Here is a 15211-nt window from a genome sequence, read left to right as displayed (position 1 = left end):
GAGCAGATCCAAGGATTTGTAAAACAAAATTAGCGTCGCTCTCAACACCGAATTTTATTTACGCAGGGAATCTCCATTGTTTTTATATTTGTTTCTTTTTTTGGCAGAGGAAGTGTGAGTGGAAGCGACATGATAAAGCTCGGTAAGACTGCGAAGTAGAGATAATAAAAAATAACTGCAAAGAACAGATTAAGATTTGGCAGTTATTTTATCCTGCCACAAAAAATAAAAAATAAATAAAAACCATAATTCAACGTTTATGAATATCTCCGAGTCAGACATAATGAAGACGAGACAAAGAGATTTTACAAAAGATCCATTTGATATGACAACGTTTATTTCATCCATGTGACTAAATTAAAAAAGAAAAACGCCTTTTATAATTCAACTGTTTTTTTTTTTTTTTTTTTTTATGTCTATAAGACAGACATAGAATTGAGACGAGAGTCGTAATAACGGCTGGAAAGGCGAAGCAGTACTACGCCACCCTTCGTTGTAGCAACGATCCCGTTGCTTCGAAATGGTCGTTTGATGACTCGTTAATTATGGATGCCGTCATTCTGAGGACTCCCCTCTCGATTGCATGTTATTGCTGGATAGGTGATCCTCACTCTCATCTCTCTCGCTTCTCTCTTACTCTCTCTCTCGCCTCTCTAGCTCTCTCTCTCTCTCTCTCTCTCTCTCTCTCCTAAGATCACCTTTGACATACTTATCTAAACAGTAAACATTCAGTCTCTTATATTTTCAGTAAGAATATTTAGCTAGGGATTATCTCTCTCTCTCCACTTGTGCTGTATACACGAAAAAAACTTTGAGATGGCTTTCCTCTCCCAAACCGTGACTCTTTCTCTCTCTATTCTTGATACTTGTAGAAAGTTTCTTTTCTCAAGGCTTGCTCAACGTCGAAAATCAAAATACCTCGGTCGTTCTCACTGACTGGATGACTTGACCAGATTTTGATCAAAGTCTCGAGCACCTTAGCCTCTCTGATCCTTCGTCTGTTCCTTCTTCTTTGATATCTCTCTGATGATCTCTGATCTCTGCTGATGGGCTCTCACTGATGATCTGATCTGTGACTCTTACTGATGATCTGCTCTCTCCTAAATCGTCAGTCGTATTTATACGGCAACCTGGGGGCGTGACTTACCAGCGAACGTCACAGACTCGCGAGATTACCGGAACTTCTTGGAAGAATCTCAACGAAGTATTGCACTCCAGAAAATCGCCGGCGTCCTCACATCACGTCGGCGCCTGTCAAGTTCCACAACACTCCTGCCGATTCTAGAACCATCATGAGAACAGGCGCCTCTAACACACGCGCGGAAAGCCTCTGTGCTGCAGAACTTCTCGAAGATACGTTTTTTCCTTTCCTTTAACTCGTAATTCTTTGCTATGAAGCGCTTATCATGACAGTCCCTGGGTGTATACACAGGTAATCGTATACTGTGGAGATCTACTCAATTCTGCATATGTTCTGTACCTGCTAATACAATCAGAGGAAAAGGAGTGCTCCTTCTACCTGGCTCTTTAACATGCTGTTAGCATCACGCTGTAAGGTTATGCAACCCTTTCCAGCTACTTTGGCACTGACGAAAGGTTTACATAGTTGGTGACTTTTGCCTGTCTTTCATATGGTTACTAAATTGAGTGCATATATATTCATCGAGCTACAAATGTCCTTTAATATACAATTCTCTCTACCTCGGAAGGAATATATTTTTATATACGTTACCGGACCCGGAGGGGGGAATTTTTAGTTGATAATAATTTCGTCATCTCGTGGGTTCGAATCAGCGCCCAGAGAGCTAAGGAGAGATATGAAAGGACATTTGTACCTCGATGAATGCATATGAATCACGGTGATGTGATAAAAATTCATAATATATATATATATATATATATATATATATATATATATATATATATATATATATATAAATGTGTGTGCGTATATATGTATGTATACATACGTAAATACATTGCTCCCTTTGGCATCAGTAAGTCTTTTGCACGAATCTTCGTATCTTCGGATTCTTCCCTCTGGTGACTTTCTTCCACTTCTTGTTCTTTGCCATGAGAGCCGTTTCCCTTTTCTGTGGCCATTTCAGGCGACTAAAAATCTTCATCTGTTGTGTTTTTAATTGGAGCTGGTTTTAGGCCAGCACGGGTTCTTGCTCATAGAGCTGCCCTTATTCTTATGTAAGGTCTGGTATTTTTTTTTTTTTTTTTTTTTTTTTTTTTTGTTTCATCATCCTGAAGGAAAAGTAGTGCGTATATTAGTGACCTTCAGTCCTGGGTAGTCAAAGGCCGAGGGATTAAAAGACGAACCATTTTTTAGGGTCCACAAAGCGTTAGGTCCGACGTGCATAGAATTGTATAAGTATTTAAGTCAATACGCAAAGTGTGGTATATTTAAATTCAATGAAGCTGTCATTCTGAAAATCGCATTGCGCATGAAAATATTATATCCAACTATAAAAGGGATTCAGTGTTCCTTATTCTGTGGTTTTTCAGGGCTGCAGTTTTTCTGATTGGGGCGACATTGTGGTTCAGTTGTTACAAATGAGACACTTTCGAGGAAAATCAGTTCATCAGATGCATCGGAGTCTTTGTGGAGATTTGTGTCTGTTTTAGGTTTGTGATGTTGTAGGTACTACAGTTGTTTTAAATCAGTGATTCAGAAAGTCCGAAGTCTTGAAGGAATTCTGTGGGTGCGCGCTCAAGTATGTCTTGAGTCACTGGGGTAGATGAGGATGGAAAGAACTTCGAGGAAATGTGTTCTGAAGGAACGTCTAGTCTTGAAGGGGGAATATGTGGGCAACAAGAATTCTAATTAAATTCTACCGTTTCTTTACTTTCTCATTAAAAGTGAATATGTGCGTTTCCCAGGTCTTTAAAATGAATTTAAAAGTAAGGAATAGGAGGAGGAGGAGTTAGATTGATTTAAGCTGAACCAGTGAATATCTCCATTAAACCTGTGACGATCGTCTGTGACAGAAGTCAATTCACCGGATTTTCAAAGCTTTGCGCGACTCTGATATTTGTTTTGTTTTTCTTTCCTTTTCTCAATGTTTTCTTTACCGCAGATGTATATAGCATTTCAAACTTCAGTAAAAAGGCTACTGAGAGAGAGAGAGAGAGAGAGAGAGAGAGAGAGAGAGAGAGAGAGAGAGAGAGGGGGGGGGGGGGTTTACTCACAAATATTACCAGAGTGGAAAAGTATCTGCAGTGATATAAACAATTGAAAAGTGATATTGGATAATGTTCATTATATATATATATATATATATATATATATGATATATAATATATATATATATATATATATATATATATATATATATATACAGGGTGTCTCAAAAAAATGTACTCACTTCCACTTAGAATTATGAGAAAACCTTTATTTATGGACATAGAGCGAAATGAAATAGCATCGAATACATGAGACAAATGTTCAAATTGATGACTATATAAATGTACTCAGTCTTTTGTATTGCAGATATCCTGAATTATTGAAGCTATGGCAGGAAATCAACTTAGTTTCGAAGAAAGAAAGTTTGTCCTGAAATGCTGTTGGAAGACCGGAAACGCCACTGAAGTGCAACGCCGGTTCACAAATCAATTTGCAAACCGCCACCCACGCGTCGGACCCTTGCGCGCATCAGAGACAAATTTGAAGCAGAAAGACAATGTCGTGATATTCCTAATGACATGTTTCGCGACGTTTGCGAATCCCTTGGTGCGAGTTATCAGCGTTGTCCTGGACAAATAATGGTCATCACAATTTGAACATTCGCAAAAACATGATTCTTCAAACACATTTGTCTCATGTATTCGATGCTATTTCATTTCGCTCTATGTCCATAAATAAAGGTTCTTCTCATAATTCTAAGAGTGAGTACATTTTTTTGAGACACCCTGTATTATATATATATATATATATATAATATATATATATATATATATATATATATATATGATAATTGGAAAAGTTACGCCTACAATATAAAAGCCTGTTTAACCACTTTCAACGGGATTCAGAATTGACATATCAGCAAAATAAACGAAAGTGAACACAAGACAAAGACAGCAGATATAAGAACATTAGAACTACGCTACTAACATGAGGTTCGTGCCTTTGTTGATGCTGAATTAGATAAACAAAATTTCATAAACGTACGTGAAACAGGTTGTTTACTCCATGTAAGATCCCCAGTCATTGAATTTAGAGATCATCTTCCCATCAGGAGTGAGGCACGAAGGAAAGAGGAAACGTGGACAAGACGAAATAATCATTAAACATGAACATGTTTATCGCCTTCCTCTCTTGACTCGTATGGAAACTCATTTTTCCACGCAGACGTTCCATTACAAAGTGGCGATTTCCCGTGACGGAAAGAAAGAAGTAAAGAGAGTAACACCCAAGTCTCGGAATGCTTTCGGGAAGAGGCTTCCCGTCTGAAGGAGGAGGAGGAGTCTGATCGGCCTCCATTACTGGAACGAATTCTCAGTCTGAGGAGCCTTGGGGCTCTCATCGCCTCCATTTGTCAGGCCTCAGGGAACTATTATTCCTCCAAGCTCAGGGTCCTCCCCAAATCCTTCGGATGACTTTGTACAGGAGAGGAACGGGGAAAAGGAAGGTCCTGTTTCGAGTAAGGGTTCGGTTCATCGGTAGTGGTATCCTATAAGGCGAAGGATCTGGTGTGAAGAAATGCTATGGCTTTTATTACACGTTTGGGCTGCGAAATTATATTATATATTAAATATACCACATGAAATTAAAAGCAATGAAGTCTTTGTTGGATGCATAGACACCATAATACAACGTCATAAACACACGTCAGCAACCGGAAGTGGTGAATGGACCCTTCTCAAATGCTGGATAATCATAAAAGGCACTGGTTAGGACTACCAATAAGCGGCTTGTATTCAGCCTGTTTGCTGTGTGTGTAATAAGCGGCTAACTTGAGTTGTGATATGTTTGACTGCTGTGTTGACTTACCCTTAGTGAAATATAACGACCAAGATAGTGATTAAGGAGAGGCAGAGAATAGTTGTCTTAAAATCATCGGCCAGAGACTTTTTCTGACCATTTCTGTTTCAACTGCAGATAAAAATCACTAATCATTACTAGGGCTTGGGAAAATGTACTTTTTCAGAGCTTTACTAGCGAACTTTCAAATTTTCCACCAAATTTTGTGGATCACACAAGTTTCTGAAGTCAAAGATGACCAGTGCAGAAGCCAGTGTGAGTGATTTTACTGCAAAGATGACCAGTGTAGAAGCCAGTGTGAATAGTTTTACTCACCATCAATAGAATAAAAGAAATATTAACGAGAAAAGTCTATCAAACATAAGAAATAAACTGAATGATTTTGCAGTGATTACTCCAGGTTTTCCCACTAATGATAAGCGTCACTGTTATTACAAATGCAGCCATAATATCACGATAGATGATGAGGATTTTCCCTACAAAGCAAAAATGTCTTGGATCCTCGGTTACAAACCTATAAGTAATCCCAATGAGTACATCAGATATACAAAGAAAATTGAATGTATTTGTGGTAATTTGTCGTATCTAGATTTAGCCTCCTGTTGACTTCCAAAAGTTGTAAAAGTGATTCATAAACATAAGTGTGAAAACAAATTGTTTCTCTCTTCTGTCAAATTCACTACTGTGATTATGATAACAGTTACTAACTTTCAGTATAAACATTTAAACTCGATCTCTCTAAAGTTTTATGTCCAAAGAAACTGGAAAGGACACAGGACGACAAAGACACTCGGACAGGCATGACGAATAATACATTGATGGAAAAAATATAACGATTATTTATTTGTTCTTAAGTATTAATCAGAACAATTTTCCCACAATGATTTTTATTGTTTCATTAGACAGAAGAATCCTACTCTCAAGGGGCCATTGACTTGAAATTCAAGCTTCCAAAAGAATGTTGGTTTTCAACCTCCCACCGCTGACCCCACACTGCACCTGCAACTGATCATGATTCAGATGCCAGTGATTTTTCCATTGCCCCTGGGGGAGAACGCAAAACCCGCGATATCTGAGTGGCAACCACGACACTAACTACTATACCTTTGCAAAAACGTAAATTTAAATAGTGGCGATTTCCTGGAATTGAACGGAAAGCTTTGGAAGAAAGAAAAGACAGAAAAAAGAAAAGAAAAAGAGAAAAAGAAAGCCAAAGAGCAACACTAGAAGTTCTCGAATGCTTTCGGGCGAAGAGCTCTTCCAGCCTGAAGGAGGAGTCTGATCGCTCGCCATTACTGGAACGAATTCTTTGCCAGAGACGCCTTCGGTCTCTCGTCGCCTCCTCCATTTGTCAGGCCTCAGGGTCCTCCCCCAGAGGCTTCCTTCCGGTCATCAGCTGTATTTTGGTCTCCTTGAATTCATTGCGGGATTTAATATCAACACAGAAACATGAATAAATCCATAGAATGCTTAGAATTGCTTAATGTGTGTGTGGTCTTCGATATAAACAGCCTTTTTTTATTGATAAAACTCATAGTTGCTGGTAAGAAATTGGTATTAAGAGCTAAAAGGATCATTGTTAGCTCGATATAATTGTTTTATAATCACCTTTTTATCGGCCTTCTTCTAATTTGTGCTTCAATGGAGGAAGCAAGAGTTGGTTCTGGTAACTTTGTGTTGGGACAACTGCGATGATGATTTTGCCTTGCAAGAAGAGTTTCAAATGTAACAACAAAAGAAAATGTTAAAGCTGTTTATGATGCACTCAACAATACAGGCAAAGTTTAAGAATTTGAACGTGAAGTAAAAACAGCAAAAGTGATAATTAAGATAAATTTTTATGGTATCACTCTCCAGAGGTTGGTTACTATTGACCTAAAAAACCTCTTAGTCTATTAGACACAAAGATGAGAGTGTGATTTGGCCTGTCCTCAGTTGCACACAGCAAACGCAGCTGTGGAAACCTAATGGTCTGCATTTCCTCTGTCAACAGCTTTGTGGCTGAAGCCATTTTACCGCCCAATTTCTTTGCCTTTGCAGTATGAGAGAGGAATGCAGAGACAAGGACACAGAGACAGACGTAAAGGAAGGCATCTATTTTTTTATTTTTTAAGGCAAAATGATCGTTACACGTTTGTTTTCCATTGAGAAATACAAAAGCAGTATAGGCGAAGGCGGACGATGTCCAATGGAAATGAACGAAAGTCGTTTGGCGGAGCAGAGTTTGAGATTTGTTTTTTTAAACTGAAGAGCTCATGTGTCCCTGAAGGGACATGGTAGCCCTCCATTACCTAATCCATTGATTGAGAGGCATTCGATCTTCAATCACCTCTGTTTGTCAGACTTCATGGTTCCCACGAAATGGATGCCTTTATTTCGCGTCATCTGCAGTGAAGTGTTTGCCTGAATACGAAGCAAGGAGTTACAAAAGAGGCATGAGTGTGGCCTCCTCTTGACGCCAGATTTCTGTTGGCGGTCATTCTATCTATAAATGACTGGGGGAAAACAGTGCGACAGTCATTATAGCTCTTCGAAGTACTTTAATTGGAGAACTAAGGTTGCGTTCATCCCTGCAGCAAAACATGCCACGAACTCAAATCAGGAAAAAAAAAAAAAAAAAAAACAAAAAAAAAAAAAAAAAAAAAAAGGAGTTAAGTATATCTTACTTTTACCGGACCACCGAGCTGATTAACAGCTCTCCTAGGGTTGGCCCGAAGGATTAGATATTTTTACGTGACTAGGAACCAATTGGTTACCTGTTAACGGGACCTACAGCTTATTGTGGGATCCGAACCACATTGTATCGAGAAATGAATTTCTATTCACCAGAAATAAATTCCTCTGGTTCTACGTTGGCCAAGCGGAGACTCGAACTTCGGACCACCAGATTGGTAGCCGAGCGCGAAATGCACTCGGCCAACGTGAAGCTTCACATAAATTAGGAACTTATTATATATACGTATATCGCAAACAGACTGATAACAAATCAACGACCGTTATGACTGCCGGTTAGTCATTGATTTGTAGTATTCTGCCGTGATAGTGTCGGTCTGCTTAGTGAGGAAGGACGCACCCTGGCTCTCAGGGAATAGACAAATCGTCATGGCACAACAGTTAACTGGGAAAAGTGGAAGGTTTCAGAAGTTGACTTTATTTTAATCTGAAGATGCTACGAGATTCACAGCCGGTGTCTCGGTGTTTTTCCGGAATAACATTTCATCAACTTACCTGACAAAGATGACACTTTGTCACAGGGTATCTTACATCCCTGCCTAATTTTTTTACTATATCCTGTATTACGAAAGTTGCATAATTCTGGTAATTATAAGAGAAACACCGCCTTCTTGTAGACATCGCCAGCAAACTCAGAGGAATATCTTTCGAAGATATAATGACGCAACTTAAGATGTCATTAACTTGCCTCCTCCTCGATGGATAATTGGCTATTCGTCAAAAATTCTCAACCTCTGGCAACAATGAAATACAACCAATACTCCTTGTTTACACTTTGTAGTAGTCGTGGTAGCAGTAGTATACAGGATTTGTGCCATGAGGTCGAGTGCTAGAATCCTTGAAGAAAACGGTTTCCATAAGTAATCCGAGAAATTCCTTTCTATCCCTATTTCTCCATTGAAAAATTATATAATTTAAAATCAATTAACAAAGGGAAGAAAACTTTGGCATTCGTCGTAACTCCTTTGATATTTTTCCTAATATGACAGTGACGGTCATTGTAATAAATAGAGTATATAAATGATCTTTCTGCATGTTAGCAAAGTCAACAAATGACGAAAACTTGGTAGCCTTGGATGTCCGGGTGTACTCCTTACCCAAAAAAGGGCTCTATTATTCATTTACCTGTTCAAGCTTACATAGGGTTTGCCCACGGGGCCTCCTCACTCCTAAACAATTGTGCAAGTCGAATCACAAAAGCTTGTCCTGCAACCTCGAGACAATGACTTATAGCCGCCATTCGTTGAAGCCTTGACAAGGTACGAATATTCATTCAGAATTTGTCATCATCACCTTCTGGGAGGAGTCGTATGTGTACGTCACGTATAACTTTGGAACCATTCATTAGTGTTCCGCCCCTGGCTTCGGCTCCTTTATTTTACTCTTATTATTATACTTTTTTCTAATGTAAGTTATAAATAATGCTGCCGAAAATAGGGAGGGATGTAAAGTATACTATGGCTAATTGATATCTTTGTCAAATGCACACAAAAAAAGTTATTCCGGAAAAACAATGTGTCTGAATCTCATAGTAGTTCCCAACCATACAAGTCAATATCTTGAAATAATTTTTCCAGGATCTAAGTTTTAGTTCGTCCAGTCATTAGATTTTCAGAAATTTAGAATGGTTTTTTAAGAGATTTGGCCTTTTAATTATGAATAATTTAAAATAAATCCTGAAAGTGCAATACATTTGAACTGCTTGACATGACGGAAGTCATACTGGATTATTACAGGCGTTAAGGTTGTTGAATAAGTTTTGTTTTATTCTAGGATAGTTTGGATATCATGAACTGAATGAGTTAGAAAAACAAAATCTAGATTCATTTTGGGCTTACTTGCTTTGTAGTATATTCCATCTGCCTGTCGTTCTCTAGCAATAAATGTGGAAGTGAAGTAGGTTTGCTACATCTTCTGTTGGAGATGTAAATAGGTTCAGATGTGACCTGTGATCTTAAGGGTTTGGTGCGAGGTAGAAGGACAGGAAACCCAAATAGAGGCTAACATCCACCTGTGCCTTATTGAAAATTTAATTGTGAAATATGTTGCAATTACGGTTAGTTTTTCTTCACAGCAGGTGAATAAGAAAATTTTACAACTAGGACTAACTGAGTTATGAATATCCCCATTCATCCTAATTTATCTACTCCAGCCTCGCTAACATAATACACACACACACACACACACACACACATATATATATATATATATATATATATATATATATATATATATATAATAATATATATATACATACATACCAGCCGTTTTAGAAGTGATTGTGCTTTATTGAAAAACTAGAAAAATGCGTAAAATGCACATAAAAAAGTCAAGCATCGATCACTTCCACATTTTTAACCAAGTAAGTTTTACAACTTTGTGTGGCGTAAGTCTTTTCATTTGGACTTAGTTTATTTGCTGATTTTATTTTTAAAGGCTCAGTTGAATAAGGGAGAAAAACAGGGAAATAAATAGTAATAATAAATTGTTATGCTGAGGACAGTTAAATATTTTGATGCAAGAGATACGGCGTTCGTGACATGTATCACGGCGTCATAGGACTGTCTTTGAAGAATAGTATTCTTCTTTTGGTGACCCCCCCCCCTCCTTTTTAATCTTTACTTAGCGTCTTCAGCAACTAAAATCCCTCGGGCCACCTTCTCACCAAGCTCAGGTAAAAAGGGCGTGCCCAAGAAAGCTCAGGGCTACAGAAAGTAGACCGACTTCACGAACTTATCTTCAGCTGAAAGTTATTCACAAAATGCCTCGCTCTAGTATGTGTAAACTTTTTCTAACCGTTTATTACTGGTCGGAAAATGAACTCTGCAAAGTTTGTCATATTCAAGCCGGGAGTCCTACAGACTTTACCGAGGGAAACTTTCTATTTCAACTTTCTCTGCGCTTCCGCTGTCTTCCTCCGAAAGTTCAAACGCGAAAAAAAAAAACAACTGAAAGTTCCAACACTGAGGGAAAGGGAAAGAGTATGAAATCAAATCAACATTCTGAGTCTCTTGCTTTTTGGAAAAACCTCTCTAACGATCGAGGTCTTTCTTCTTGACTTACCAGGAGTTTGTTTTTTCTTCACTCACTCTCTCTCTCTCTCTCTCTCTCTCTCTCTCTCTCTCTCCCTCTCTCTCTCTCTCTCTCATGGCATTTGGAAATTTTTTATTTCCCATTCATCATGAATGTTTTTGGGTTTTTATTTTAAAAATCAAAGTCGGTGGTGCGGGTGGGGGAGTGGAGTGGAGAGACCAGCTTCCTTCAAAATGGCTGAGCCAGTATTCCTAGATTGATTTATAGTAACCATTAAACCATGGGAAGGAGAGAATTGACCTTAGGTTATTGTATATTGCTTTATAAGCGAAGAAACTGCAGATCTGATCATTTTTGTCCTGTGAATACAACAGCCGGCATAACATCTCATTTGTTCTGCATGATTCTGATTTTACCCGAATCTTTTAATACTTCATTAGTGGTATCTACTTAAGGATGATCTTTTTCTCGATGATTTTGTGAGAATTTCAAATAACAGGCATTATTTAGGCTGGTGAGTGTGTGAGAGAGAGAGAGCGAAAGAAGGTGCTCTCTGCTTCCAATGTCTCTGATTTCAAATCAACGATTGTTTTCAAGTACAGAAAGCAAAATGATAATCAATTCCGTTTACATTAATACCATGTTTTAAATTGATGAGATTCCGAATTCATCCGTCATTTTTCCTCCAATCTCGAGCGATAATGAAATTTATGTAAGGAAACTCGGCCTAAAATCAGTGCCGCGGCTCCAATGGAGCATCGATTGCACCAGCGAGGAAAACGGTGTGAGGGAGAGGCTCATTTCAACGCTAATGAGTCCTGCGCCGCCGTCAATGAGTTTAGTCCCAATTATCCTCCTTTCAGTGCTAGACTTCGCTTGACTTCGCCCAGAAATCGAAGAGAAAATGGCACTCGACTCTGCGTGGCTACGAAGGGAATCGAACGAGAGCGAAGGCTGACTGGCTACGGCTGTCGATCGGTCGATCCATCGATCAAGGCCTCGTTTAAGTCAACGGAAGTTTCTTTCTTTCTCTCCCGAGAGGTTCAGGTGACCCTTGTTTGCCTTGTTTCATCAAACTCTTTCTTATCGTTGAGGTTTAAAGTGGAGTTGTCTCTTCGTCGGATATTGTATTTTTCGGAATCTTTTCTAGAATAGCCACTCGTGATATATTGTGAGTCCCAAACAGACACACACATCATTTATGTTTATAGTGTGTACGTTTCGGAAAGATTGTTTTCCGTTTTGATCGACGCTGCTTCTTCCAGTCAAGAAAACCAAACTCGATTGACAAATCTTTATAGAAATACAAATGTGAGAGTCATTGATTTATTAAAAGTCGAAAAATGTCACAAGAACTTTTTAATAATTTTCTAGAAAAATTTCAATGACAAAAGTACGAGTTTATTCGCAGGTAATGTAAAAGATGCGTCTCCTATTTTTGTAGGTTTTTAAGAAAAGGCGAAAATGTAGATTGCAGTTTTCTCTTAATAAAACAAAAATATTAGTAGACTTTGTTGACAGTGTTTTAGCAACCAAGTATGAGAATATTCTTAGGCCCAGGTGTAGTAGGATGACTGTGTGGATAACTGGAAACAATTGCCCTCCCATCCGTTCTAAGTAATGAGGAATCCAATATTACCGTTCCATTTCCAATGGGATAGGCTTAGGCTCAGCAATTCACCCCTTTTGTTCTTAGAGAACCTTTTCTAAAATGGTTTCTGTGTTCATTGAAACACCGAGACACTCTGACATCTTGTTCTAAATCCTTTCTCTCAACATAATCCTTTTGGGAACAGTTTCATACACTTTCATTAGCTTTTGCATGTTTTCGTCACTATGATCACTAAGTGCTGAATCATATGCAAGCTTCAACCATTCCACACTCCATTCAGGACCCATTTTCCAGTCCTCTTGACTTACTACACCTACATTTAGTGGTCTTTCTCGTCCACTTGATTTTTGCATCAAACTTCACTTCCCTGTCTACCTGATCTAACAGCCTTTTTCCCAATATCTTCCCTGTGTAAATCCACACCGTTCTTCCCCTATCAGTCCTTTAATCAACACTTACCTTCCCAGGCAGTGCAGTGCCTTTTATCTCATTTGCCCTTTTACCTTGGCAGGGTAGGGTCCAAGACTTTTTGGATGCAACTGCTAGGTCTATGGCTGCTTTTTCCCACCTTGGCTGTGACCACCACATTCAACTATCAATTTATTCACATTTTCTTTGTACTTTTATTGCAGTTACAAAATTCATAATGGGAAAATTAATATACACAATAGCAAATATATTTTCATAAAATACAGTGCCCTAAATAGCATTTGGGTATAAAACATTCTCATAAATTAATTAATTAGCTACAAATTAGTTCAAGGTATTGGTAAAGGCTTACCTTTGAGTTAGGGATGCGAATTGAAAGAGACTGGAATCAAGTTCTAAAAGTTACCAGAAATTTGGGTGGCCCTTATTCTCATGTTGTAACAACTTTGCCATCCATCAGTCGTGACTGATTGTTTTCGTGGCACTTGGGCTACAGATGTCACAGTTGCACTAAAGAGTAATATTTAGAGTGGTTAGACAGCAAGAAAGGGATTAGGAATGGAGTTGAATTCAAAGGGTAAAATTCGGGTGCAGTTAGGGGATGACGGGCCACTTCAAACACCCTCCAGTAATACTTAGTGTGCAGTGCACTGAAGGCACTAACTCCCCTGTGAGACTCTGAAGGTTGGCAGTAGTCTTTGCTCACATCTGGCGGGATGTATGCAGCAACAAGTCATTAAAATGCTGAGATGAGTGTGACCATGATGTGCTTTTCGAAGACGATTTCCTGTTGTGCCCAGGAAGGGGCAATATTCAACCATGCCAAAACTGCTCACAACAAGAGGATCTCCCAAAAAGACATCCTCAAAGATTTTGAAGCTACCGATAAAGCTCCTGACCACCCCTGCCTGTGCCTCCTGGAAGTCCTACATATTGGTAAGAAGCCCTTGCTCAACACCACGCAAGAAACATTCCTCCTTCCGATGGCTGCAAGGAGGTCCGCCCCGAGCGTCCTACAAGAGGTGCAGAATTAACATGATCAATCCCAGTGTTCCTACAAGGCTCGCACAGGAGAGCAACCCCTACCCATGTCTCTGACAAGGCGGCTTACGCCCAAGGAGAAATTCCTTCAGCCAGTCAATCAGAAATTGCCCCCAAATTTGACAACGCCCACCCCTTCTATAAATACTAATCTACCCACAGTGCTCACTCAGAACTTCCTTTGCAATGTCCCAAAGATGATCATGGTGATGGTCTAAACATGTAGACTTCAACACTAGAAAAATACTGGACTTCAACACCAGTAAAAATACCAGCTGAATATAAACAGTGGAGATTGCCATATAAGATCCGGTTGTATCTCCAGATTGTATTATGCATCTTGACAATTGAAATATATTCTAGATTTATTTCATTGTATTGTTAATAAGAAAATAAGAAAATACAAAATTTTTGACATTCAATTTGACACCAGAATAAGAAAACACCAGATTTAACTTTCAATATGATGCTACAAATATGGGTCACTTGCTCTATAGTTTCCCTGAGCCTGAAAAACGAATAATAATCAGGAATATTGAGAAAATCCTTTAATTAGATGAATTAGATTAATTCTTCCACTCTAATAAGACATGTATCGGCAAGAGTCTGCTTCCTGCTTATATTAGTATTATGTTGAAAAGAAAGGCACTATGTATGATGCCATAGAACTTAATACTGCAACTTCTAAACTTTGTTTAAAATTATCTTAGTTTCAGCAGATAAATGAAAAAGCAACAGGGTACATACATTGAGTATTTATACCAAAGATAGGGTCACAAAGATGTGGGGGTTGGGGGGGGGGGGGGGGGGGGACGGCGGTGCAGTTTTCGACGACCGGATGGTCATAGGCCTAGAACTCTCCTATTGGCTGCGAGTCTTGCTGACCAACTGAGGCACTGATTGGTTGGACCCAGGGGGCGGGGGCTGCTCTCTGTGCTCAAGGAGGAGGGGAACTGTTGCATTAAAAGGGAACTTCTGGTTGCATTGTAGCTGTTCCATATGTAGTATTATTCTATTTAAATATTTATTTTTTACAACCAATTTTCTATTGCACCATGGGTGCCGAAGCACCTCAGCGGCGTGGTTGGTAATGTATTAGCGTCCCACTTCGTGGTCGCGGGTTCGATTCTCGGCCATTAAATTCCATTGAGCAGTGGAGAGATGTGTATTTCTGGTGATAGAATTCACACCGCTCGACGTGGTTCGGAAAAGTCACGTAAAGTCGTTGGTCCCGTTGCTGAATAACCAATGGTCCCATGCAATGTAAAAGCACCATCCAAACAAACAAACAAACAAACCATGGGCGCCGCCATTTATGTGGCTTATCTGTTAACAAATGTGACGTCATGTCACGGTAGGCTCAGACTATT

The sequence above is a fragment of the Macrobrachium nipponense genome, chromosome 25, assembly GCF_015104395.2.
Source record: "Macrobrachium nipponense isolate FS-2020 chromosome 25, ASM1510439v2, whole genome shotgun sequence".
Classification (NCBI taxonomy): domain Eukaryota; kingdom Metazoa; phylum Arthropoda; class Malacostraca; order Decapoda; family Palaemonidae; genus Macrobrachium; species Macrobrachium nipponense.
The sequence above is the reverse complement of the archived record's forward strand: the minus strand, read 5'-3'. Positions refer to the sequence as shown.